Genomic DNA, 25,188 nt, shown 5'->3' with positions numbered 1-25,188 from the left:
TAACAGTGTAATAACTCAAGCATGGCAATAGCAAATATGATTGTCAGTTATGCTTCTCTATGTTAATATCATAATTGCATCACATGATTATGCTGTTTGACAAGGGTAGACACTGCCAAACTCATCAATGTGCAGTCATGGTAAATATTAGCAGTGTAGCATAATGGTTATGACAAGCACTCTCTGTTCCTTGAGCTCTCCCACTCTGTTAAGGTGCAGAGGATCCTTCTGCTGACCCTTGGTCCCTGCTGACCATGTGGTGGGTTTAGGAGGTCATTTATTGCAACTGTACAGCTTTTTCAAGGATATAAAGACAACATTTTTTTTTTATTTGAGCATGAAGGAAAAAAGATTAAAAGAGGGCTGTGACCTGCTTTCATTTATGCTAGTATAGATCAGATTTAAAATATCGATTTAATTAGATTTGGCCTGATTTAAAGTTTAAGCATACCGAATCATAGACCCTGCTGAGGACAGTGGTGGTATTCCTGTTCAGGACACCCAGATTTGTAGATGCATATGGCTTTAAAATAAAGCAAGGGAGCGTCAAGGAAAATCTTTGTAGGTGTTCTGTGCTTCTACACACAGCACATCTCAGAAGAATTTCTATGAATAAAGTTTCACACATCTTTCTTTGCCTTACCAAACTTTCCACAAGGCAGATGTTTTCTTTCTCCAAAGTGCCCCCTTTAGAAAACCCTCTCCCCATCTAATGATTAACCAAAGAGAATCTGACCTTATCACAATAGCTATGTCTGCCAATTATATTTTCAGCTTCAGTAAACACTAATGTAGTGGTCTATATATTTGTGTGGTAGTTTTGATTGATTCTGCTCATTGTTAATCTTTTAGCTGTTTAAAATTAAGAGAGTTTTTTAAATAGTCAAACCAGACCTCTTATTCTCACAAAATCAAGCAATTAGTACAGTTAATTGTGTAATGAATATGTAAGTGTTGCTCTGTGACCCCAAACAGCAAGAAGGTTAAATACCAGTCATTGCACTTAAAGAGAAAACTAACTAAACTCTAATAGTTCAGTGGGCATTTCTGCTGCCTTGGAAGGCTGGTCCCCTACTAGGAACAGAGCTGTAGGTGTGATGCCTTGAGTATTGTCAGAATTCTACTTGACAGCTTTAATTTATGCTACTGTTTGATTAGGCGGTTGTGACACTCTGTTGATGTTTAATCCTAGTGTCTTGGCTTAAGTGTCACTACTGCTTCTCTGCCCACAGGAAAATGTTTTACTATGGTAAAAATGGTCAGATTTTTTTTAAACTTCTAATCTTTTTAGGCAATATTTGCTAAAGACATGAGAGTTGAATTGAAAAACCTCACTGGCACTTTTGGGCTTTGGAACCATCTTATTTTACTCTGCTTCAAGAATGCTCACCTGGTGTAAAATGGAAGTGTGCTTGGAGATGAGGGTTTGAACCTTGGTCTGTAGGCATCAGGAAGCTGTTGTCCTGTCACTGCTCATTGATTTTTTTTCTGAGATACCCATGGGTGTGGGTTACCTATTAGTAGTGAGGCATGGAGACAAATAGAGAGTGGTACAGAAGAAAAATCTCTGAAGTATGCCATATGGATACAGAAAAAGCTTTACACTTGCTATTAAATCTAGTAACAAATTCATTGCTGGGAGTAGAAGAAGGCTCAGCAATGCTATTTCTATCAACTTATAAAGTTTACAGTGCTGCAGAATATAACCTACTGCATAGAAATCAAAGCGTGTAACAAACTTGAACTCGTAAAGACGTGTAATGTTCAGTCAGACCTCTGACATTTAAAATTTCCGCCTGCAGGGACTATTACTTACTTCAGCATTTTATAAATCAGTGAGTGAACATGAATATTTTGGACCCAAACTCTGCTGTTATCAGTAAAGGTAATATATGGATACATGAAATGAATTGTAAAGGATTGCTCGTCATAAACTCTTAAAGCCCAAAGGGCCATTATATGCAATCAGTTCATTGACCTTATGTCTAGCACAGGTCATAGAATTTTGCTTGTTAGTTCCTGACCTGAGTCTAACAAATGCTCAGAAAGCCTGGCTCCCCTGTACTGTGGCCACAGAACTCTGTTGTTCTTCAAGGTGGCTTTAAAGGAAGCATCAATTACACCGCAAGCTATGGCTGTCATTTTATAAATAAGAATCATAGAGTGATTTTGCAGTGCAGTATACCTTTGGGAGGGATTTTCTCTTCTGCTGTAGCCTTTAAAGCTGCTATAAAGACCATTTAATAGGCTAGAGGAGGACATCCTTGAGTGCAGGTACTATCTAGCCAGAGGCTGTCCTAAATGGCTCTGACTGTACCCTCAGCAGAGATAGCAAGAAGGCAGGAATTCTTCCTACTGTTTATAGTTGTATGCCTCAGCAGCTGCTGTAGGTAACAGAACCAACATCAAGCAGATCTGAAAGGGAAATGCACTGTAATTTAGTATGAGTTTTCTTTTTTTTTCTACTTTTTTTTCCTGCTTTACTTTATGATGCAAACCTTACCTGCTGTTATAGAAGTCCAGAATATGAGGTCCAGGATAGCTCAAAGCTGGTTTTACCCACCTCTATTTTTTACCACTTCTTTTTTTTTTTTGCCACCTCTTCTCTCTTTTTTTTTCCTTTATTTATTTTTACTAAACCCAACACACTATAACCAGCCTTCTGCAATAGGTTACTAAAATCTTCCTTTATGCAACAGTTATTTTGAATTGTAGATTTCTTCCTGCACATCCTTAAGGCTTGTGTCCATGATAGTTTGTAGAACTCAAATTTAGATGCTGTGTTATCTGTAGTAAGGATGACAGAGCTGTGGAGTGAGAAACTGGTAAGATCTCAGCTGTTTTAGAACCATTGCTGTCTCTCAACATGGTGTGTTACTAGTTTTTTGTATTGCCAATTTTCCTAATAATAAGCACATTTGAATTAGCAGATCCCTGGGCATATCTTGCATCATTGTTGTACTCACTGGAAACAAAAAAGGTTTTAACCCTGCTTGTTCCTACAATTCAGATAAACTGTAGAACTGCTCTGAGGCTGAGCAGGGTCTTTCTGCTCAAGATGCAAACCTGTGTGCAGTCTTGGTATATCTGAATTAGTTGGCACTGGTGATGGATGCATGGGCCAGAGAACCTGGCTTTGTTCTCAGATCCCAAGTTGATGCTCCTTGGAGACAGAAATATAGCTAGTATTTTTTTTGTTTTCTGAAGTTTCTGATTTCAGCTGCCTCATTCAGCTCAACTGTACCCAGTCAAGGACCAGATACAGGGAAGAAATAAGATACCCAACTACTATTATGTACTTTCCTGCCTTGTCCAGAGTCTGCTTCAGTCCTTGGTAAAGCTGAGAATAGTTTTGGTGTTGCTCTAAATTGTACTTAACTACCCCCTTGCTTTAGATCCTTTCCAGAATCCTGATGATGCCATATCACAGCACAACTCTGGTCATGTCCTTTGCTTTAGTTGCATGCTCTGTACAAGGGACTACATGGGACAGGAGCAAATAGAAAAAAAAATATATGTTAAGTTACATTTCAATAAGCCTTTTGGGGCATAGGAAAGAAAAAGGGTACTTAATATCTGTTACGAAGGTGTAGTCCCTGCCTTACACAGTTCCCTTGAATTTAGAAGAAAAAGAGTTGAATTAGGCAGGTAGGAGAACCTCCTATTCCTTCTCATGATTTCTAATCTGTTTGTTGTTTTATCATGATGTACAAAGACTTTTTTTTGGATACTTTGACATAGAGTCGAGTGTTTTGATTTTATAGGACAGGACTCCTGAGTGTTTAATGGAGAAGGAGCCGATATTTTTCTCAAATGGAACAATATGACTGAGATACAGAAAGATGGCTGGATTTAATCTTTTCAAGTTGAGCAATGAAATATAAAACTTAATCATCTATAAGTATGGAGAATTACCTATTTCCTGACATCAGCGATGTCTATTCAGCTCTTAAAATGGAAATATGTAATTCTCATAATTTAATTCAGTCACAGGAAAGCAGGTCAGAAAAAGCATGAATCACTGTCACAAATACTGTTCCTCTGCTGCCCTGACAAGGAAAGGTGAAATAGAAGGAATCATTAAAACAACAAACAATTTACAGATTTGAACTTGGCTCTCCCAGACTGAGAATAAGCTTCCCTTAGTATTAAGCAAGAGGAGCACGTTGTGTAATTTGGCATTAATGTGCAGCATGAATAATTGAATAAATACAATTAAGAGGGTATTAAATGCCACCTTGCAGCAACAGCCTTCTAAATTGCAGTTCCTCCCTGCTTTCTGAAAGTAGGTGTTTTTCAGTGAAAATAAACTATTTGTATTTTAGCAATGGAGTGCAATTGGAGCCATGCAGATGGTTGAATATTTAGTTCAGTGTGTCAAGACCATTCAGAAAACAGAAGGAGGGAATAGTTTAGGCTGCCAAAAAAGAAGTTTCGGTAATATTAGACTGACTGCTGAATTGTTTTAACTGAAAATGGATTCTGTCCTTTTTTTCCCATCCTCCTCCTCAGTTTCAGACACTTGCAACCACTTTAAAAAAGGCTTGGTGTATACTGATCTTCCATCTTTGCAGGCAAAAGGATTTGATGTTATCCACAGTCTGACAGGATGATGCATCTTCTAATCCTGTAGTCCAGTATACAAAGGAGGGGAGACATTTGTGTAAGGAGCAGCTGTGAGTGAAGGTCTGGTTACGATTACTGAGTCTACCTGCATCATTGTAGGATGTGAACCTGGTGCTACACCTTTCCCTTAGCCAGGAGAGCACGTGGTTTGATGGGATGTTTTGGAATTGCTTTTGTACCCTTTAAAGACATTTATACCTTATTTTTGAAAATAATGACTACGAACTGAGGAGATATATGGACTTTGCCACTGCTGATTGAGCACTCTGAATCTGGAGTAGTCTGGTGATCAGAGCAGGGCTGTAGAAGATAAGCTGCTGTACCTTCTTCCTGTCCCTCTGTTGTTAAAAAGATGGGAAGAAAAGTCTCCAAATCCCTTAAACAATGGATTAGTTTACCTTTCTTTTGTTTTGCTTGAGACAATGTAGTTATAATAGTCACATTTGTTTATTGTGACTGTAGTTCTCTTGCCTGTTTGTGGGGGTTGGTTTGTTTGTTTTGTGTTTTTGTTTTGTTTGTTTGTTGTTTTTTTTTTTTTAATTTATCTCTTCAAGAAATGTTTTGCCCTGACTAAAAAAGATAGTCCCAACTTCACCTTTGCCCTTTGCCTCACGAAGTGATTCCCAGTAAAAGCAGTGATATGTATGTTATGGAGCAAGGTGCGGCTCGCCGCCACACAGGATATTTTCTGGACAAGGATGCTTCTTGTCCACTTCGTGTTCATCTTCTATGCAGAAAAATACTGACGTGAGACTTGTAAAAGAAATCAATACAAAATGGACATGATAGTAATGATACAGTATGTGATTACAAGGAAAAAAGGCCTTGTAGTGAGAGTTAGGGCTAGGACTCAGCAGAGGGATTTAAACTTTTTCAAGGCTGCCTTTGTAGATGAGTGTTTCACTTCCATTTACCCATTTTGACATGGTAGTGTATTTTCCATTAAGTAAGGACTGAAAGCACAGTGATGACATCCACAAATGTAGGACACAGATTCTGCCCCCAGTGGATTATAGTCAAAATCATTATTGAAGGTAGTACATAAGGATGACATGTTTTCATGTATCATTAGATAAAAGTGTGCAGTTGAAACAGAACAAACATGTTGCTTTTCATTTAGACACTTTTGATGCACACTACCATGTGTAGATGGTTTTGTATTTAGGATGAAATCTAGTTGTTTCATTCTTTGGGTGATGTATTGCTTCTCTGAGGTTCTAGGCCTTCTTTTTTCTTCCTGAATTATTTCAGTCTTTTAAAAACATCACTGTATATATATCCTGCAGCTGGACTTCTCTGCAAACATGCAAGGAAAATATTTTTATCTTTCTCAAGCATGAGGATTGCTTGATGTTAATGGCTATAATAAAAATATTTCTATCCATGTAGGCAGGCCTCTGATCCATAAACCTTACTGCCCACAGCCTAAAAACACAGAAACACTTCAGTTGTGAAATAGGTCGGAACTGAACTCCTTTTTATGGCTGCATAAAATAAGGAAAGAGAATGGTTGACTGGGTGAAGGTCATGTGATAGATTGCAGCAGAGCTGGAAACAGTCTTTAATTGAAAAAGCTTTTGAGTTGGAAGTCCCATGTTACTGCCTAAGGTATCTCTGGAGCACATTTATATTGGGTATCAGCTATGCTCTGTATAATTTATGCTGCTTACAAACTTACCTTTCAGGGTGTGTGAGGGGAATGTTCTCTATCAGGTATTGCTGAATTCTTTAACATAAAACCAGCCCATAAATGAAGAATTCATTTCAGATTTCTGCATAAGATGACACACAGCGGTAACTGAACTTGGTGCAGTGCTCTGAAAGGAGTATGCGTTTTACTGTGTTTATGAGTTACAGGAATTGCTTTGAGTTCTCACATTCTGTCCCTGTTTCTGTCAGCATTCAGCTCTGCTACTCAGTCATGCTTTAGCCTGTTGCCCTCAGCTGTATTTTAATTGAAGCCCATAATATTTTAAGACTGCTTTGTCTTTCCAGATATCAAAGCAAATGAATTTATAAGTCCCTTGACTCCTGTGCTATACACATGAGCTGTCTTTCCACAACATGGGAACTGGTAAAACAAGGAAATGTCGTTCACACAGGGGTCAGCATTTGAAGAAGTTAAATAATAATTGTCTAATGGATATTTTCTAGAAAAAGTGACTTAATATCATGACCTTCTGTGCTTGAAAGAGCAAAAGGAAAAGAATCTGAGACTGATGGGATTTTTAACAAAAGGCATTGATAAAATTGAGGCAGATTAGTTTTCATGAAGGACCCATACAGGCTGATACAAAGTGAAGTACACAAAATGCTATTACATTAGCAACCAAATTAGCATGGTATCTCAGGACTCAGACCTTGATAGAGCTAGGGATGGGTGATTTCTTAAGAGGCAATAAATGGAATTCTGAGATATCTGTGTGGCCTGGCTTATCACAGAATTATTGAGGTTGGAAGAAGCCTCTTGAGGTCATCTATTCCAACCCCCTCCCTGCTCAGGGGTTCCACCAACAGCCAGTTGCCTAACACTATATTCAGGTGGCTTTTGAATATATTCAAGGATGAAGTTTTTACAACCTCCCTGGGCAACCTGTGCAAGTGCTTGGCCACCCTCACAGTAAAAAAGTATTGAACTTCATGAGGTTCCTGTTGGCCCATTTGTCCAGCCTGTCAGGGTCCCTCTGGATGGCAGCATGACCAACTGGTCTATCAGCCACTCCACCCAGTTTTGTGTCATTCAGCAAACATGCTTAAGGATACATTCTGCCCCAGCATTCAGATCAGTAATGAAGTTGTTAACCAGGATCAAACCCAGTACTGGCCTTTGGGGTACACCTCTAGTTATTGGCCTCCAACTAGACTTAGTGCCACTGGTCACCACCTCCTGGACTGGGATGTTCAGCCAGTTTTAAATCCACCTCACGGTCTGCTCATCCCACTGATATTTCAACAGCTTCTCTATGAGGAGCTGATAGGGTAATGGTGTTGAAAGTATTCCCAAAGTTAAGGTAGTTAAGGTTAAGGTAGGTATCCACTAATCCAGTATCTAGTAGTCATTCATCTTAGAAGATTTTCATGTTGGTCAGGCATGACTTCCCCTTGGTGAATCTATGCTAACAACTCATGATCTCATTGTTCTTCATGTGCCTGGGAATGTTTTCCAGGATTATTGGGTGTATCATTTTACCAGGTATTGAGGTGAGGCTGGTCGGCCTGTAATTCCCTGCGTTCTCCTGCTTGTCCTTTTTGAAGATAGGAGTAACATTTTTTTCCTTTGCTTCCTCTGGTTTGTGTGCTTAATTTCTTCCTTGAGGTGTTCTGCTCTTAGCTTCGGTGGAGTTTTATTTGTAAGTAAATAAAGATGAAATTAGTGGTTTTCTGCAAAGCAAGCTGCTGATTTGTAAGAATGAAAGAAAGAAGAAAGGGCTGAGGCAAATTTGGACTTGCAGAGTAGAATCACCGTTGTTCAAATAATCCTCATTATTAAACCTGCAGCAACCTTTTACAGTGACAAAGATCAGTCTGAACATTTGATTGTAAAAGAGAAGGGCCCTCATAGTATTAAGAAAACAGCATTCTGTGTGATCTGAGAGTCCCAGCTTACACATAAACTGCAGATACTAGAAAGTGATTTTCCTTGCAATGTTTTTAATCTCATTTGTTTTCCCTGGTTGGTCAGGAACAAGTGAGAGCACAGATTGACTTTCATGCTACCTATATGCAGCATCGTATGCCACCACTACCACAGCCAAGGTTTGTTAGATCAAGTGTGCTACAACTGCAGTGACTTTGTGATGTACGCTTAACTATGTCTCACCATAGGAAAGTGGAGACAACCTCTTGATGTGCTTTATTTCCACATTAAGTGCACAGGCAGTAAGGGAGGAGGAGGTATCTGCAATTTAGAAGAATGAAAAAGCTTAACCTGACTGTTATTCTGATCCACACAGAATTACTCATTCCTGATGAATAGTGTGTATTTTCAAAAAAGTATAAATGACTAAAACTGTGCATAATCCTAAGGATGGGATAACATTTTCTAGTTATAAAAAATAAAATCTTTTTGAGAATGAGCCTTGGATTCTGCAATTATGTAGAAACAGAAGACAAAACATTTCAAACATGTCTATCATACAGAAAATAGATGTCTAAAATACCCTTAATAGGCATTTTTAATTTTCCAGGCTGTATGACTTCAATTAGTAATTTACAGGGGAAACAGTAGGAATTAGGAAAATTTGATATTCCCCCCCACCTTCACCACTGAATCCTTGTATATTGTAAAAGTGTAGTAACGCTTCCAAATCTCAGTTCTCTGCGCATCAGATAGGGCATATTGAAGCAACATGCATGCAGAGTATGTATTTGTACTGTGTAAGAAATAGGGTTTTTACCTTGAGAAAGAATTGATTAGTGTTTGGTGGGGCAGAATGCTGAAAATTCCTCGCGGTGTTCAAGGCCAGGTTGGACAGGGTTTTGAGCAAACTGGTCTGGTGGAAGGTGTCCCTGTCAATAGCAGGGGGTGGAACCGTATGAGCTTTAAAGGATTTATAAAATCAGGCTCTACAACATAGTGATGCTGTTCTTTTATTTCCTGAGGAAATCAAGCACTAGATGTTGTTTTCCTGCTTTATTATTTTCCAACACATTTATTTTACTCCGACACCAATGCTGCAAGCTCCTCTCTGTTCTCCCTTTCTGGTGCCATAATTTTGGTATCCATGCGTTCTGTGATTCAGTGTCACTGGGGAAACATTGCTTTAATGATTTGCTATTTAACTGCTCCTTGCATCATCAGAGAAGCGGCAGCATTGACGAAGTACAGCCTTCCCATAGGGAGTACTATATCAGTGGAGGGACAAGTTGCTATGGTAATACATTACATAGCAATGAGGGATTTTGGAAGATGCATCTGACAGTTTGAGGTAAAGTATCATTATTTCCTTGCAGCTTTCAAAAAGTGTCATAACCTGAATTTCAGTGGGCTTTTTTCTTCCTTTTTTTTTCTTTTTTTTTTTTCCTTTGTGAGGTGACATTTCTCTACAGCCCTGAGCATGCCACAGAACAAAAATGAAAAGCTTCTGTCCTCAAGGAGACAGCAGTTCAAATAAAAACAAGAGGGAGGAGGTCACTTCTGAGGCAATTAATGAAGCATATGGTCAAATGGCTGTGCAGGTTTTGTGTGTCCTTGCCTCTCTTTCACGTGAACTCACGCATCATCATTTTATAGGCATGAGTGATGCATGAAACAAAAATACAGAACTTGTGAAAAGTAATCATTAGTCATTAGAAGTCTTGTAAAGTAGAATAGAAGGAGATTCCTGAGAATAATAAGAAGAAAGTCATCAGAGGAAAAATGAACAATAGCAAATCCCCCAAAACCTTATTTCTCCAATAAACATGGAATTTGGAAAAGAATGAATAATGAAAAGCTTGAAAAGTAACCCTTGAAACTGAAAAGTAACAGGAGCAGGTGTGTTCTCCATTTTCAACTTTTTGGTCAGATATTTTGTCTAAGTATGAATGAACACCAACATTTTATCCACGTGTGGAGACAGGAGGGGGATGGTGTATGGAAATAAGAGGAGGACAGTGAAATATTTCCCTCCAGGACAAGAACAAACAAGTTCTTAGGACAATAATTTGTATACTTCATGTTTACATATGAATATATTTTTGAAAAATTACATTCCCTGTCTTTGAGATGATAGGGATGTCTGAGGATTGTCCACACTCTTGATTACTCCTGAGGTTTTGTTGTTTTGTACCTTTGGACAGAACATGTGTCTGTGCTGCACACTTGAGGAGTACTGGAATGTTTGGCACTTAATATTTGCTTGCAACAGTTTTGGATTTCACTTAGCCTACAGAAGTTAGCCTCTCTCTAGGGCAGGTGCAGACATGAGAACTCTAGTGTAGTGGGTCTTTGGCATGTCGTATTCTCCTTGGCGTTCTGGATGCTTCTGTGATGATAATTTCAATTCATATTCTGAATAGATATGTGTAAGATGTACCTTTCCAGTGTTTATACAGGCTTACTTAATGATGCACACATTTCTTGCTCTGGATATTGAAGCATCCATGGGTCTTATGTTTTTTTTCCTTTTTTTAAAAAGGCACCCAGTATTACTTTCTAGAATACACAGTATCAATACCTAAATTCTGTTAACTTTTAAAAAGACTTGTGTTCCTGAGGCCCTTAAACAGTTCTCAAAAATACAGCCCATACATCAAATAATGAAAGGCTATTGATGTAGCCCATTTTTGACCTCAGGTGAAGTCCTTAATTCAGATATCAAATTAAGGGTTACTGTACATCATCTTGGCTCCAGGCAAGATTAGATACTTGAACTAAGAGAAGACATTTAATGTTAGGGAGAAACTAACATAAGCTGTGTTGTGTAACAAATCATTTCATACTATTAGGTTTGTCATAAATGTTTGATGAATGGTAATTCCCTGATCTAATATCAAACCTCTGGGACCAATGTGTTTGAATGATGTCATTGCATAATGTTTAAAGCTGTTAATATGATTACCTGGAATCATTGGAGGAACATGAGGCTTGAGGAGACTGCGTAATAATTTGGCTGTACTTGTTCTTACAGCATCACTGTTCTGAGAAGTTGCAGTGTGGTACAGCTAAAACCTTTTATTCTTTTTCCAGAGTTGTTTTTTTTATTCTCATCACTAAAATTGTTAGTCTGCGGCAAACAGGGGAAGAACCACGGCTTAAAAGCAAAGTTGTCAAGCTGCAGAATGCGACACAGTCATGAGAGAGCTGGTGATCTGTGATTAGCCAAATGAGCTCTTGTTCTCCTCATTGCAATGTTTGTGCTAGAAGACAGCAACCTCTATGGGTTGGGTTTCTTGGTAGTTTGGTGTTTTTTGTTTGGTTTTGTTCTTGGTTTAAATTTGGGTTTTTCTTAGTAATTTCTGGACTTGTAATAGAGAGGATGATGATGCATCTGGGCACATAAAGGGTGATCCGTGCAGACAAAAAAGGTAGAAAAAATGTCCACTAAATCCTCTTTTTATTGCATCGTGGTTTGGTTTTTTTTTTTTGCAAAGGTTTGATTACTGCCCATCCTGCTAAAAATGGTGGTAAATAAAAGAATAATTGTTATTTTCACTTCCACAGAAACCCTGTTTCATTAAATAGTTTTGACCCGATTTCTACTATTTAGTATGAATTACCTTGCTCTTTGACTGCAGTACAGAAAAGTAAGAAGGCGTGCTGGTTTGGTTTGGGTTTTTTGTTTCTTTTTTTATCATGATCCAAAATGATTAAGTCTGACTTCTACTGTTTGTATGTGTGTGAGAATACTATATCTTAAAAATACATATGCTGTTCTAAGCACATCTGTAGAGGGCTTTAAGGCATGCCTATTACAAATAGTATCATACCCTTCTAGTACTTGTCTGTTGAAGATCATAGAAAAATAATCAAATTGTGTCTTTGTTTTGTAAAACAGATTTTTTTTATCAGCAAATTTTTTGTGAAAATATTTAAACCATATATATTGATAATGTGTGATCTTTATTACAGTAGAATCTGGGCATATTATATTTTGGGGAATGTGATTGACTGGAGTTTTCCATACACTCTACTTTTGTCACAGTGTTATGTTTCCATCCCATATAGAAATACCTGTCACTTGAAACTGTTTCATAGAGAGCACAGACTACTTAAATAGTCTTCTGCAGACCACTGCTGAGGCACTAATGGTGATGAGCTTCTGGCAAGGGCTAGAAGACACTTTTGCTTCCTGGAATATAAAACCTGAACATAAAATATTTGAATCAGGGCTTCGAGTATCCTATGCATCTCTAGGTTGGTTGTGGGTTTGTTGGTGGTTTGTTTGGTTTGGGTTTTTTTTTTTCAGTCAAACCTGTAGTTTTATTGATTTCTTCCATCACTTTATTGCCCACCTTTTAAAATTACAAAACCAGTTTTACTGAATCTTGGTACTTCTGCTGAGAAAGGGGGAAAAAAAAAAAAGTGTATCATTTCTTACAAGTCAATTCTTGAAATGGATTGAAGAAGGCTTTACACTGCTGGTTTTACACCACTGCTCCAATGGTCAAATGCTTGGGATACAGAATAAGCAAAGTGCTTTTCTTCCTCTGATACCTTTTCTCCCTATTCTCTCTTGACCCGCTCTTTCTTTTTCAGAGCTCCTTAAGGAAGGGCTTTTTCAAAACTAGGAATTGAGGTCTTGCACACAGAAGTTTCCACTTGCAGCACAGATTTTTTTCAACCTAATGTAGCTGTTATATTGGTGATACAAGTATCATAGTCTCATAACCTACTTTAACTAGCAGTAGGCTTTCTTTGTGTTGACATGCAAACACTTTCTTTCCAACTACGAATTATTTAGGTTGATCAGAATAATTCAGAATATATTAAAATGCATCCCAATTTCTCAATGGCTACATATGGTTAAAGCATTGGAAGAGACTTTCAAAGACTTGTGATAATAAACTGGTTGGGGTTCTTTTCAACAGGAATTCAAAACCTGATTGTCATTTGTAGCATTTCCGTTGAAATTCTTGTTTACTTAGATTGCATATTTGACTAATATTTTGGCCTCCATGCTGCCATAAAGAAAGGAAAATATTTTGGGTTTAGGGGTTACAAATTGTTACACTCTGGCAATGGTGAATATGGTGTTTATGGTTGTATGCTTTGAATGTGCATAATCTCCTCACTGTTTAGGATAGGTAGGACAGATGAAGGTTACTTTGGGAATGGTAACATAAAGATTTGTTCCTCATCTTCTGAATCTCAATCCACTTGAACCATATTTGCCTCTGAATTTTGTACTGTTATTGTTGTACAACCATACACACTCCTCTGAGTTCTGTGAATATGTCTATGAAAAACTGCCAAGAAAAAGGCCACACTATTGTAATCGGGTGGGATTTTGTTTTAGTTTTGTTTTTAAGATAGTTGGTATCTTCAGCTTCTCAGAATGGGAGTTGCAGAAGTTAAAATCCGCTTGGGGGGGGTGGGGGGGGGGAGGGGGAGACGGACCCCCCAAATCCTTGCTATTCAAGGCTGGTTGCATTAGAAATGTAGAGACTCCTGTGTAAAACATTTCATTCCGGCGTGGTTTTCCAGGTCAAAGCACTTGGTATAGGTGGCCTTCCTGAAGTTATTTCTGTGCAAGTTGTGCGTGGGTAGAAAGGAAGTGAGTTTACGCCTTTTGCCTGCATCTACAGCTCACAGTTAGGGATGAAATGTGGTGTTGAGGAGGTCAGAACACCAAAGCAAGGACTTATTGGTACATCAGAGGATCATCAGTGGAACTCAGTGAATCTTTCGTAACTACACACTCTTTAATCCATGTCTGACTCCCTTCCCAAGAGAGTTTGTATTGGCACTCAAAAGTGGTTTCTCTCACAAGTACTTGGGGATTATGGATGAAGTTATGGAGGGAGAATAACGAAGACTTCTAGGAGGAAGAGGAAAGCAGAGGCCAATAAAGCCCTTGACATAAGAGAGGATAACTGTATGTAGTCTTCAAAGCAGAAATGGGTCGGAAATTGGCACCCAGTTATATGGAAGCAGCATGATGGGAAAGAGAAATGGTAGGACAGTGAGGTATTCTTTTGATTCAATTCAGTCAACACTGGAATCTTTGTGCCAGTTCATCTCTGTAATTGGTCAGCTTCATGGCATATATTCCTTTAAGCAATATAATAGCAGGATTCAAGTATTGTAACATCAGTTTAATTTCTTAAATGGCTAATTTTGCAGCAATGTGTCTATCTGCAGACAGTGTGGAAAAAACAAAAGCTCAGGTACAGTGGGATTCTAATGCTGGAGAATAAGCTGGTTAGCATAAGGAACAGCTACAGATACATCTCTTTGCTCTCTGTAATTCTTTTTGTTTACATTCTGGGCAACAATGATGCCTTAGCTTATCACAGTATCACAGTATGCTAGAGATTGGAAGGGACCTCAAAAGATCATCTAGTCCAATCCCCCTGCCGGAGCAGGACCACCTAGATAATGTTACACAGGAATGTGTCCAGGCGGGTTTTGAATGTCTCCAGGGAAGGAGACTCCACAACCTCCCTGGGCAGCCTGTTCCAGTGTTCCGTCACCCTCACTGAGAAGAAGTTTCTTCTCAAGTTTAAGTGGAACCTCTTGTGTTCCAGTTTGTACCCATTACCCCTTGTCCTATCATTGTTTGCCACTGAGTAGAGCCTGGCTCCATCCTCGTGACACTCCCCCTTTATATATTTATATACACTAATAAGGTCACCCCTCAGTCTCCTCTTCTCCAAACTATAGAGACCCAGCTCCCTCAGTCTTTCCTCATAAGGGAGATGCTCCACTCCCTTAATCATCTTCGTTGCCCTTCGCTGGACTCTCTCCAGCAGCTCCCTGTCCTTCTTGAACTGAGGGGCCCAGAACTGGACACAATATTCCAGGTGCGGTCTCACCAGGGCAGAGTAGAGGGGAAGGAGGACCTCTCTCGACCTACTAACCACCCCCCTTCTAATACACCCCAGGATGCCATTGGCCTTCTTGGCCACAAGGGCACAGTGTTGGCTCATGGTCATCCTGTCGTCCACTAGGACCCCCAGGTCCCTCTCCCCTACACTGCTCTCTAACAGGTCGTTTCCCAACCTATACTGGAACCTGGGGTTGTTCCTGCCCAGATGCAGGACTCTACACTTTCCCTTGTTATATTTCATCAAGTTATTCCCTGCCCAACTCTCCAGCCTGTCCAGGTCTCGCTGGATGGCAGCACAGCCTTCTGGCATGTCAGCCACTCCTCCCAGCTTAGTGTCATCAGCAAACTTGCTGATAGTACACTCAATTCCCTCATCTAAATCGTTGATGAATATATTAAATAATACCGGTCCCAGTACTGACCCTTGAGGCACTCCACTAGTTACAGGCCTCCAACTAGACTCAGCCCCATAGACTACAACTCCCTGGCTTCTCTCCTTCAGCCAGTTCACAGTCCACCTCACTACCTTATGATGAAGTATCAACAAATTCTTCTGCAAAGAGTGTAATGAATGGATCCAGGAATATTTTCCACCTTGCTGATGATTGCAGCTTGTCTCCTCATTCATGGCTTTCTACCCTGAGATCTTGAAGCAAACTTTCATTAGGGACAATCTGCTTTATTTATGAAACAGTCTGATAAACAGGTTGGGAGAAATCACATTGACCTATGTATAATTATTTGATTTCAATATTTCAGTCTGAGTCAACTCTGGGACATTTCCCCTCCTTTCTTGCATTTACTGCTATTTATTCTTATCAAATGCAGCCAAATGTAAACTCAGAAAGACAGAAAGCAAACTATGCATCCACCTGCACATTATGAGCTCCTGACATTAAACCCTGATGAGCTGAAAAATCCAACACCCATTAGCAGAAATGTTTCTTTGTATCTTAAAGCCAAAGAGATTCTGCCAGGTTTGTCCTGTTGTTCGTGCACATATGCCTTCAATTGTAAGTTCTCTTTTTTGGTCTCAGAATTTCTGCTATTATTTAAAGGTAATGTGAAAGTTGTGATGTTCATTGCCATCAGCTATAGGTGGAGCTCTTAAAAAGCACAGAAGATAGAGCTGTTACAGGCTTCCTCTGTGAAGCTCTTTTGTGATTTACTGTTGGAAACTGTATCCCTGCACGTACAGCAATACTAGATACCTCACGCTCTCTGTAGCTTTTATTCTTGACTTCTAAACCTGACTATAAATGTAAACTTCCCATGTACTGTTCAGTTCTGTCCTTTTTCTGACAGCTTTTCCACTCACTCTTATCTTCATGCTCCTTAAGCAACTGGCAAAAGGACTTTGTACACTTCTCCAGCCATGTCACTAACATACCAGGATATCTACAAATCACATCTACATAAGACTGCTACCTGTAACCTTAGTAAAAGTTACTATCACTTGTCTTTAATGATGTTTACCGAACTTGTGCTAATTGAAGTATGGGTTTCCATCATTACTGATATCCTAATTTAGACCACTGGTAACCTATTGGGTGCCACATATTTTGAAAATAGCTTCCACAAATTCACATGCTGAAGGACTTAAGAAGTAGACAAACCTTTAAGTGTCCAGCAGCTCAAATCTATGTGCAAGTAATGTCAGCCAGTTAAAATTTTAAAGATCTTTGCTTCTAGAGGTATTCTTGGATATTCTCAGTAGATGCCCAGTTGTACAATTTCACCTGTGCAGGACTCAACACTTGCTTTTTATAAATAAATACATTTCTAGTTTGTGCTTTATGACTTACTGTAGAATAATCTTTCAGGAAATTATTCAGGACCTGGATAATAAAAGAAACAAAAAACCAGATTGTAGCTTTTAAAAGCTATGTACAGATTCAAAATATGGGAAAAAATACTCTGATCTGGGACACTTTTCACTGCTCTTTCTTTTGGTAGCATAAGATGTAACAGCATTAGCAAACCTGTGCATGAAGTTTGAATATTTCTGTTCTTTGCTGTGGGTAGAGAATGCTTTCACCCCCGGTGTCATGGGGTTTATATGATGTTTCTTTTCTACATAGCACTCCCTTGATCAAAGATTAAAGTACAAAAAAAGGAGTGTTATAAGGCACCACATCATTTTGAGCAGTGTAAAAGGTAAAACGGGCAGGCTTTCAAGATGCATTCTGCATTCATCAGGCTACAGAAAATAGAACAATATGGGGCTAAAAAGATAGTGGCAAGGTGTGTGGGGTTAAACCGTAATTGAATTCAGATTGTAGTGATCAATAAATAAAGAAGAGAAAGATACGAACACACTAAAGCAGAGGTGGGGATGAAGTTCCTTTGCTTTATACTTCTTTCCAGATTACAATGGCAGAAGGTTTATACTAACTGCAATAAAAGAACCCTAACACCAATTAATGATAGCCACATTTTATTTTTACAGGGAGAAATATTTTATAGAGGACATGCTTCTGTGACTACAGGCTTTGTGAGTCTCAGGTGACTCCCTAAATATTCTTAAGCAAGCCTTTTCAAGTTTCAGTTAACCTATTTATGCAATCTGGAGGAAAGTTACTCATGGGAATAAATACACAGGTTACCAGAAAGTTACAGGCATCTACCTCAGGGAACTTAGGGAAGAAATGCCTTTCCTTTTTGTTCTTCCATTTTGAGAAACAAAATTTATTCTAATATGAGTAGTGTTTTATCTATCACTTCTATTCCAAGGGCTTCGGATTACAATTTCTATATATGCCAGACCCAGAAAACACTTGAGAAATGCAGGCATCTGAAAAATGACAGCATATATTACAGATATTAAGCATTATTCTTGATTACATATGGAGATTCTTTTGGGGAGATACTAAGCTCAGTGAGATTTAATGTTTCATACATATGTATAAATCACTCTGCACAAGTCTATAATTACAAAAGAGAACAGATTTCTTTATTTTAAAAAGCACACATAATCACTTCCTTGCTAACACAGGGCAGAGAGGACAGTGCAGTCAGAGAACTTACCAAAGCCAGGAAGGTTCAGATTCTCTTTGCTTTGCCTCAGGCTTCCTATGAGGCCAAGTAAGAGTCACATCAGGCTTTTAGGCCTCCTGGGATTTTTTTGGTGAAACATGATTTGATTTGTAAATGGTGGCTTGTTAAAACAACAGTGCTTTTCAGACATTTATTAGGATTGAAGGACTCTTGTGGAACTTCCAGCAGGTTTCTTCAGCTGTACAGTTTAATTTCTGATTTGGGCAACGCTGAAGGTTTTCTCTTGACAGCTTTGGGGAGACAATGTTTTTCTGATTCCTCAAAAATACCTAGAAAATATTTCTGAAGAGTCAGAAAACCATTTTGCAGATATTTGAATTCAGAAAATGTAAAAACTTTTAGCAATTCATAAATACTAAGAATAATTATAAATTTAAGAGAGTTAACGGCATGAAAGCGCGTAAAATCACAGAGATGTGTCTACCAAAACTTTGTAAAGCTGTGTGAAGTTAAAAAATAAAAATGTGGAAGACATCTTGTCAACTTAGGTTTCTATGTATTTTTTTTATATGTCTTTTAGTACTTCTGCCTCATTACAAGTTTATCCTATTTACTGTTGGTATAACAAAATTACATAAAAAATGATAATAAACTAAAATCCCCCAGACTACCTTTTTGATTTACTTATGTGATGGATGGTGTTTGGTTTGTATCTTTATTTTACATTAGAATTTATTTCACATTTTAATTTAGAACCGCAAATACATGTTGTTCTTTGAGGAGAACAGAAAAGTTGCTTCTGCCCTTGAGAGCAACTGCATGCACTTCAGGTTACATGGTCAAACAGGATGGACTTGAGGTTCTGTTCTGAGAGAACAGGGAGCAAACATGAAGTCTTACCTCAGAGGTGACAGAAAAACGGGCTTTAGAATTGTTGGTGGTTTGTAAAGCCAGTGAATTGCTGGGCTGAAATCAAACATGAGGAAAGAGGTTTGTTTATGAAGCCTCTGGTGGGGCAGTTATTCCAAGAAATAATGAAATCAGAATCTGTTCAAGACCTTTGGCAAACTCATGGTCTTGTCTAAACCTATTCATGCGCTTGCAAGAATTTTAACTGAGGGATAATCTTGTATATCTGTAGGAAAGGGAAAAGATATATGCTCAGTGACAGGTGGATGGTAGGACAGAGAGCTTGCTAATTTGGTAAAGTAACTCTGCAGTAACAGAAGAATGTGAAGCATTCAAAACAGGCTAGGGTCTTTGTTGTAGGCCACAGAATAATTAGCAGGCACAGTGAGAGCAAATGACTTGAATAAAGCTGTATAGCAGGCATAATGGGAAAGTCTGACTTTTAGCCCTGTACACATATATAGCCTGAAGTAGGTCAGGTTTGAAGCCTTGTATTTAGTTCCCCAAACACCTTATCAGCACTGATTGTGAGGGTTATATTGGGCCAGGTACAGCAGTCTGGGAGCACTTTCCATTTTCAGTAAATTAATCCTCTCACAGCATGAAATAAAAAGATCAGAACATGATGTTAAACCTCATTTTGTATTTTCAATTACTAGAGGATAATTATTTTCTTTTTAAGTCTTGGAAGATGACATGATCTGAATACTCAGATACCTGCTGCTTCTGCTTGCATTCCTGGAAGCAGAGAGAGTTCAGCTGTGGGACTGTTTTATCTTTTGACTTGTATGGGCAACTGTGGTGTGTAATACATTTTAGTTGCAGCTGATAACAGAGAAAGCTTTTATATTTGTTTTTTGTTCTCATGTGCCTTCTGTTACATCAACCATTAACACTGGAGATGCAACACTGCATTATGTTCATCAACTTTAGTGGCTTTTGCATTTGTGTAACTAGATGTAGATTTTGGCTCTGCATTTTTCTCTTACAATGATTTCTTTAAGAGGGCATCCACAAAAGAAGTTACAGAGAGGGAAATGGCCAGTCTTTGCTTTTTTTTGTGGAAAATCTTAGTTGAAGTACTGAAACTGTAAAGAAATCTTGCTGAGAGTGAGCTATCCAAGATGCCAGTTTTTGTTTCATTTCAGATCTGCATTTGCAGACAGCTAAGAGAAATAAAAAAATTGTCTGCAATTTATAACTAGCACAAGGCGGGACAAGTGAACCTTCCAGGTGGACCATAGTATCTTTAAGGTTGAAACTGGGATCATTTGGGTTGAATTTTCAAAAGCATTGAAGAGATTTAATTATGGCTGAGTCTAGTAGAAGCTTGAAAATGTATAGACCCCCTTCTGGCAGTACTGGGGTTTGGGAGTCTCAGGCCATGCAGAAGTAGAGTACTTAATTTTTCACAGAAAATACAATTATGTTCAGCAAGGTTGTGCCTACTTTGTGCTCTTCAAAAGCTTGAAGGGCTTATCAGAGGCAAATATTTACTTTGTTCTTACTGTCCAGTTTTCATCAGGAGTCTCATACATAGGAATTATGCTCAGCATGCTGCTAGGTAATTTATGTGGTCACTGATGCGTAGGACACATTGCTTTCCTTACTCTGAATAAACATTAAGTGTGAAAGAAGTCCTGAATACTTTGTAAACTTTTCAAGTTAACAGAAATCAAGTTATTGTTCTGGAATTAAATTGAACTAAGAACCTATCCTAATCAAGAATTTCTTGACTCTAGCTGCTGAATTGTGCAACATGGCTGAGGGTAAAGCAGTTACTTGTATTAGAGTACCCATTTACACTTCCTGTTGTAAGTAGTGGAAGAATTAATCCCAAACTTTCAAAAATTCAAGTATACCAAGTAAATAATGTTGTAAGTAAGGGAAGAATTAATCCCAAACTTTCAAAAATTCAGGTATGCCAAGTAAATAATGTTGTTTGAATTTCTGCTGCTCCTTATGGAAAATTATGACTCTGCTCTTGCCTGTGAGAAAGAACGCTTTTCCCTGCCAGACCCTGAGAGCAATAAAATGTATTATGAAGGAGGAAATGATCCTCTACACAGATGTAGGGACTGACAGAGAAATGCTATTCTGTGGAAAGCCCCTTGCCTGGTGCCAAAGAAACTTCAGCAGCACATTGTCTTCTTGCTCTCTCTTTCAGTCAGCATCTTGATCAGCTCTACGCAACATGTAACACTTTCATGAGTTTTGTAGTATGTTTCCTTATGCACACAGTCACAGCAGTGAAAATGGATATGAAGAGGTGATAGCTCTATTCAGAAGCTGAGAAGGACCTATGTAGTTTAAAGAGGAAAACCTGAAGAGAGATTGCTCTTGTAAATGTGTGTGCAAGTTGTATCTACTATGTGTATGCAGGAGAGAAAGTAAACCACTGAACTGATTTATTTTCTCTTCTCATTTGTTCTTTGCTTGTTCTGATTTGTGCAGTGAAATTTGGCTGAGGAAGAACATTGGCAGATTTCTGCTAATGATATCACTTAAAAAATGCTCCCATTGTAGTGGTGATTAGAAAACTAGAAACCACATGAGCTACTTCAGAGGTATCAGGTGTATCTATGCTAATTTCAGTCTAGTTTTGGAAGACAGTTCATTAAATGGTTATATGCGGACAGTACACTGTAGCAGTAAAATCTTTTCCCATGAATTCATGCAAAGATTATTGTAAAAATCTTTCTAGCAATTCAGTCTGTAGATAATTGTTACCGTATCCATTAGCTTAGTTTAAATCTTTATCAAATGATCTATTTTTTAACTGCCCTGTGGTGCACAGCACTTAAATTCTTCTTTATCCCATTAAAGTGCTATAAGCTCCTACAGTAGCCTAATGCACATAATTGTTCTAATTCTGCTGAAGTACTCTCAAATCTTTTTCGCCCTGTTAAAGTAAAATTGTCCTTGTTCAAGAAAAGTATCAGCTATAAAGAGTAGGCTTGAAATAATACATAGAACTTTTTATCTATGTGAAGGGCTTTCAGATTTGATTTCTTCCATCTCAAGAGTGCTCATTCAATCTAGGAGGGCACAGAAAGCTCTGAATTTTAAATAATTGTGGTGTGTATCTATGTATACAATTCCAGAGTTGTCTTGCAGAAGTCTAGCTTCTGGCTTGCCTGTGTGTCTAGCTGCAGTGGAAAAACGAGGTCTTCAGAGGTCCACTCCTTATTTTTCACTTGTTTTGGTAAACATTTTGTTTTCGTGCATAGTTACTCTCTTGCCTTTTTCATGTGGTGTCTTCTATACTGATTCCTCTCCTAGAGACTTGCCTGTCTCTAGGTTACACAGTCTGCAGGTGTGTGAAGTTCTCAGAAGCTCTGTTTTGGATAAAAATTGAGTTGGTTTTATGTCACAGAGGTGTCAGAGGGTATAGGACAGAACATCTTTGAGCACCAATAGGTGCTGGGGGTTCTTTTCCAGACAACAAGCTGTTGTTAGAGCTTCTTGGGGGTCTTTGTGCTTATCAGTGGTATCTTAGAATGTCTCCAGATAGTAGGTATCTGAGTCATACTTCAGAGAGGCCAGCTGCACTAGACAAGGATGCGTCTGGTTCCCAGGCTGGCAGGCATTTTCTTTTGTTCGGTAATCATTTGTTTTTCTTTCCTAACCAGGCCACCTTTCTGGCTGCTCACGTAACTTGCCTGTTGGAAGTTCCTATTTTCTTTTTGTATCCTGCATTCAGTGCTGAGAGTGAAGTCTAATGTTCATATATCCAGCCTTAGTAGGTGATTAAAATCAATACTACTGTCTATGCCTAGCATGGAGTTGGATGTGAGTTATACACTGTTCTCAGAACAAGTTCTGCATTGCTGTGGTGTGTCTGCCCCTTGACAGGCACAGTCAATTGTGCCTTTCACTGCTGCTTTTTCAGTTTCTCTGCTGATGCGTGTTCTTTAAAACACAAGCTCACTAGACAGATTTCTGTTTATGAAGTTATTGAAATAGGGCTTTGGCAACCATGGGAGTGCACTGGGTTTTGTTTTTCTTCTCAGGTTACAACTTGAATACACCCAGGAGCCAAAAGATGCTGCCTTTCAAAGTTACAAAATATTGTTGAACATCTGATGAATGACATCTTGCCTTGAGCAAGAGATGGCATCCTGCCTTCTTCTGAGCTTCTCTTTGAAAGAATCACAGCTTCTGGCCTTGCACTAGCCATGACATGTATAATTCAAAATTCTGTGTGTTAACTGTGTCTAGCAAACATGCCACAGGTGACTGGCTGTGATATGTGGTAGTCCTGGACTGGTGGCTTTGCGGTGGTAGTTATGTGCAGTTCAGTGCTGTAGAGTAGAAGCACTTGTCAAAAGTTGTGCCTAAACATATAATCTGTATCAAAAAACTCCTACTGAAATGATTTACATCTTTAACTTATATTGAATGAGATATGTTTTACTTTTCCCATTTTACAATTTGAAAAAACCCAAGATACTTCCTCTAAGCCTTTGGAGGTTTGATTCTGATGTCATCTCACAGGATACTTTTCTGCTATGCTTAGTTAACGAATAATGTAATAATGATCACAAATACTGTAACAAATATAATTGTGGGAGAAGGTCTGTTAATATTGCTTGATCTACTCCAGCATTAAACTGAACACTCTATTCAGTGTCTCAGTGACTTGCTACTTGGTTGGGTTTGAGTGCTGGTGGTTATTTTTGAAGCAGTCTCATTGCATTATTATCTTAATCAATGTGTTGCCCGCTGCATAATCCCCGTATTCTGAAATAGTGTTTTTAATGTAGCACTAATAGACGAGATATAAAAGCAGTAAGAAAATTACTTACCTGCAGGACTACATACATGGTAGGGCTGGAAAGACCAACCTTAAACTCCTTGTCTAGATTCTGTGATAAGTCACTACATGCTAAAAATACTTTTCCAGAATCATATATTATCTTTCCTCAAGCAGCTATTTGTTACCATACATATTTAACTGAACAGCTTTTCTTACTCTCTAAACAACTTAAAAATGACAGGTTATAACAACCCCGTTAATTTTTTCCATTATCATATTTAGCCCACTTCTTTTGGTGGTGTTGGTTCTGGCCAATATGACTAATTTCTTGTTTTATGTATTTCTGTGCTATGAAGCTTTTATGTAATCTGTTCTTATAACCTGAGCAGAATCTGGATTGAAGTGTATTTCTGAGCCTTTTTGGTGGGAGATAGGTTTATTATTATGAAAACACTTTACCAATTTAGACATCAACTAATCTCTTATTTTTTTAAGGCAGTATGATTGAATTATGTTTCTGTAAATTTTCTATGCTTTCTTGGGAACATATAAATTGTTTGGAGCTGTTTGTCATCATTGTTTTGCTCAGACAAAATACAGTAAATTTACTGCTTTGTACTGTGCTGTGTTTTTTAAAACTCTGCTATGCAAAGTTTGGCTGGATGGAATTTATTTCTCTATATGCAGTAAGATGATACTGGAGACTAAGCTTTGTGAAAGTGTGACATTTTAATACAGTGCAAGGGCAAGATGGTGCACTGCTTAAAGTTTGGAGAAGCACTATGCAGCTGACCTGCCCTCCTGCCCCTATGAATTAGCTCTTAACAGCTGCACAGTTTGGGGATTGAAATTGCAGGTGCTTTCAGTCAGCCAGGATTAGCTCCCAGTTCCCCCAGGCTATGAAGGAGAGGGCAGCACAGAAACCGTTTCTGGCATGCTTCAGGACCTCAGCCTTGGTCTTTCTCGGAGAGATGCCGAGCAGGGAGCCTGGTCAGGTAGCATTTGTGAGCCCTTCAGAAACCACCAGATTGGCTGCTGGCTCAAGTAAGCAAGGTACTTATATACAGAAAATCTTATTTATATATGGAAGATAAAACTTGGTTAGTATTCTTTGTGTCTTCTTTCTCTTCATGAAGTCCAATGGCTTCTGAGTTATTGTGTCTCCTCATACCTTGAAGCCCATAGCCTCTCTCCCTTCTTCCCCTGTTGAATTTCCTCCTAGAAGCAATTACTGAAGGTTGAAACTCAACTGAGTCTGCCAGTAGGAGGAAAGATACCTTGGAGCATCTAACTGCTCTAAGATGTGGCTTAGCCTACAGGGTTCCATTTTAGTTGTTTATCTAGGGTGGATTTTGTCCTTGGTGTTGCTTTTTTTTTTTTGTGTGTGTCAGAAAAAAATATGCATGGTTTAATTTAATCTTATTA

At 38.6% G+C, this 25,188-nt stretch overlaps 1 protein-coding gene and 1 long non-coding RNA gene across 16 annotated transcripts in view; both read left to right on the top strand.

The window, feature by feature from the left end:
- The window catches only part of RBFOX1 (RNA binding fox-1 homolog 1), a 1,275,045-nt gene that overhangs the window by 47,823 nt on the left and 1,202,034 nt on the right, over window positions 1–25,188 (top strand). The window lies entirely within an intron of this gene.
- LOC134174458 (uncharacterized) overlaps window positions 24,645–25,188 on the top strand; it is a 132,926-nt gene continuing 132,382 nt past the window's right edge. Inside the window, exon 1 of one of the 3 annotated variants that reach the window (XR_009968662.1) lies at window positions 24,645–24,816. This is a non-coding gene — a long non-coding RNA (uncharacterized LOC134174458). The remainder of the gene's footprint in view (window positions 24,817–25,188) is intronic. The other 2 variants (XR_009968661.1, XR_009968660.1) reach the window with 2 other exon arrangements.

Source organism: Pezoporus occidentalis, unplaced genomic scaffold (genome assembly GCF_034315485.1).
Source record: "Pezoporus occidentalis ecotype Australia unplaced genomic scaffold, CSIRO_AGI_Poc_V1 ctg60, whole genome shotgun sequence".
In the NCBI taxonomy this organism is placed as follows: Eukaryota; Metazoa; Chordata; class Aves; order Psittaciformes; family Psittacidae; genus Pezoporus; species Pezoporus occidentalis.
This window is presented reverse-complemented; position numbering and strand designations above follow the sequence as displayed.